We start from the raw sequence: 3,654 nt of genomic DNA on the forward strand, positions 1-3,654 counted from the left end.
TAAGGTTCATGCATCGGCATTGCAAGCATAAACTAGTCTCGAGCCGTGGTTACCGTTTGAGAATTCGTTTAGCTGGTTGGTGAAGATGTTACTCTGAGGAATTTGGCATCGTGATTTTGAATCCACGGTATTCCCCAGTAGTGCGATATTGGAGGAAGAGATTCCGTCGGGCGGAGATGGAAGTGAAGATTGGAGAACGTTACCCGATCAGCGCGGAGATTGGGGTCCAAGAAAGAAAATCAAAGAAGTTTTTGGGGGTTCAAGAAAAGCAAAAAAAGTGATAATAATAACAAGGGAAAATCCCCAGCACAAGTAGTATTCAGGCCAGATTTTCCGATGTTCAGATCGAAGAAGCTTCCGACGTTCAGATCGACGCAGCTTGCGGCATTCAGGCCAGGTTTCAGGTATTCAGACTGAAGTGGTATTCAGGCCAGATTTTTCGATGTTCAGATCGAAGAAGCTTTCGACGTTCAAATCGACGCAGCTTGCGGCATTCAGGCCAGGTTTCAGGTATTCAGACTGAAGTGGTATTCAGGCCAGATTTTCCGATGTTCAGATTGAAGAAGCTTCCGACGTTCAGATCGACGCAGCTTGCGGCATTCAGGCCAGGTTTCAGGTATTCAGACTGAAGTGGTATTCAGGCCAGATTTTCCGATGTTCAGATCGAAGAAGCTTCCGACGTTCAGATCGACGCAGCTTGCGGCATTCAGGCCAGGTTTCAGGTATTCAGACTGAAGTGGTATTCAGGCCAGATTTTCCGATGTTAAGATCGAAGAAGCTTCTGACGTTCAGATCGACGCAGCTTGCGGCATTTAGGCCAGGTTTCAGGTATTCAGACTGAAGTGGTATTCAGGCCAGATTTTCCGATGTTCAGATCGAAGAAGCTTCCGACGTTCAGATCGACGCAGCTTGCGGCATTCAGGCCAGGTTTCAGGTATTCAGACTGAGGTGGTATTCAGGCCAGATTTTCCGATGTTCAGATCGAAGAAGTTTCCGATGTTCAGATCGACGCAGCTTGCGGCATTCAGGCCAGGTTTTAGGAATTCAGACTGATGAGCGGCATCCAGGCCGTGGTTATTTCCGTGTACCATTTATTTTGGTATCCAGGTTAACATTCTTTTTCGGTATTCAGATCGACTCTCACCGTACCCGACGAATTCTTCTTTTAAGATTACTTCTTTGCCAATTCTGACAGGCATTGTTACTTCACTTCACTTCAGTGTAATTTCCCAGTGGAGCGCAAATTGTTCGTTTGTTCTTGGTATTCAACCACTCTTCACCCTGATCATCTGAAAGCCGAGGCTGTTCATATCGACAGGTTCACAGTGGATTGAATAGGGGCAGCTGTAACACCTCAAAATTTGCCCTCCTCTGCTTGAGACTAGTTTGAAACATTGCATTTCATAATGTAGAGCATTAGGCATTGCATTTTGCATATCATATGGAAATAAGAATGTCATCCTCCAAAGTCTTTTCAAAAGATGGAGAAGTTACATGATTCAAGCCTGAGGGTCTCTATGAATGGATGATCAACCATATGAGGGCATGGGCTGCAGTTAGGGTTCTTGATTCTTCAAAGGTGTTGAGCACCATCTTGTTTTCAAGGATATATTACCATCATCATGGTTCTATCATCATTAAGAGTTGCAGAGTTTATCCTCAAGTTCCTCTGAATTAGGGTTGTGACCTCTAGTCAACCTTAATCAATGTCATTCTTCCAACCAGGGCTTCTCAAAGAGATGAGGTATTTGTTGGGGATGAAGATCACATGATTTTCATGAGGAGATTACATGAGCTAGGGTTTCATTTTTGAGCAATTTCCCCAAGTGGTAGAGGCTCAAGTGGATCAAGGCATTTCAAGGTCAGTTGAAGACCAAAAAAGTCAACTATGCAGTCAAATGAGGGCTATGAGGTGGGGAAATGAGTTGAGACACCTCAGTCATGTTCAAAAGAGGTCCATTTGTCATTTTAAACATCCATCTTGAAGACTTGGAGGTCATGGCAAAAGTTACCAAAAAAGGAAAGTGACCTGTAATTCAAAGTTTCCAAATTTGGCAAGTTTTTGGTTCACATTAAACTTGACTTTTCAACATCAAAGGAGCTTCAAATGGATTTTTGGTGAACACGAAAGTTGTATATCTTTGTCTCCCCTTTCCAAAAAGTCCTAATTCATGTCCATATGATGAGGGGTTGAGAAATTATGGCCAAATGATCACAAGGTGTGCATGGAAGTTCAAAGTGACATAACTTTTGATACAAAGCTCCAATTTGGTCCATTCTTTTTGCAAAATGCTCCTCATGATCAAGACTTTTCAAATGAACCATTGCCATGCATGAGAGAAGCTTGTATGCTCATTATTTCATTCATGTTCATTTTGGAGGGAATTCTCACAATTTAAAATTGGCTTATGATACAAACAAAATAACCATTCCATCATGATTATTGGTTGATTTTAAGTGAATTCAAGCCTTGCATGAGTATTGTTCACGTGTAGCATGGCCATGCTAGCTCACTTTTGCATTTTTGCAAATTGATCCAATATTCCCTAATCATGTTTAACCAATGCCTAATTTGGATTTCAGTGAGATTAGTGAACCATATAAAAGCCAAACCCTAATCCATAACTGCCATAACAGAATTTCAGATCTAGAATTTTCATTTTCCCTCCATTTTCTCTCTCTTCGAGTTCTTGATTTCTCCATACAAACACCAAATATCTTTGCATATTATTGCTCCTGGTGTAATTCTGAGCAAGAATCATCATCTGGATTGGACAATTGAGCTGGATTTCGAGCAGATCGAGTGCACTTCCATGGAAATGGATTTCTGAAATTGAAGAAGATCCAGGTTGTTTCAAGTGGTGATTCTTGCACAAAGCTTCAAGGCAACGTTAAGGAAGAAGATCTGGAGATTTTGAGAGCCTGAGGACACGAATTCAGAGAACTGCATTTCCAAGTGAGTTGAAATCGATCATCTCTTTCTGTTGTTTTCTTGTCATAGAACTGTAGATCTCACTTAGCTGAGCATGCTGATATGATTAGAATTGAAAATGGATGAATATCGAGCATGTATGATGAACTTAAAGTTTGGATGTCATAAATGTTTTTGTTTGATCTGGAGAATTCATGTGGAATTAGATGAAATGATTATGATATTTGAGATCCTTGTTGAAATGCGGTTCGAATGGTGTATCATTTGATGATTTCTGGAAATTTTTCATGTTGACTCCGCCGGAATGTCGCCGGGGAAGACGACCGGAGCTACAGCTCGGGCGTCTGGTTCGTTTTAGGGTTTTGCTTATGTGGCTGCCATGCGAGCGCTTCATGTCCATTCCATTGGTTGATGTTTGTTTGACCGTGCCACGCGAGCTTTGACTCGCTGATGTGTGTTGGTGACACATTAATGAAAAGCGTCGTTTCATTTAGCTTGCGTGGATGCTGATGTGTGTGCTAGCGTAGCAGTTCCATTGGACCTTGTTTGTTTGACCATGCTCGCGTGTACATTGACTTGCTGATTGTGCTGCTGATTGTATTAAGTGAAGCGCTGCGTTTTTTTATTTGAATATGGAGCGTTTGATCAGATTTTCGCGCCTGATCGTGTGGCTGGCATTATTTCTGAGTTTATTCAAATTATTTCTTTCCCTCCATTTTCTT

This window comes from Lathyrus oleraceus, chromosome 1 (genome assembly GCF_024323335.1).
Source record: "Lathyrus oleraceus cultivar Zhongwan6 chromosome 1, CAAS_Psat_ZW6_1.0, whole genome shotgun sequence".
Lineage (NCBI taxonomy): Eukaryota > Viridiplantae > Streptophyta > Magnoliopsida > Fabales > Fabaceae > Lathyrus > Lathyrus oleraceus.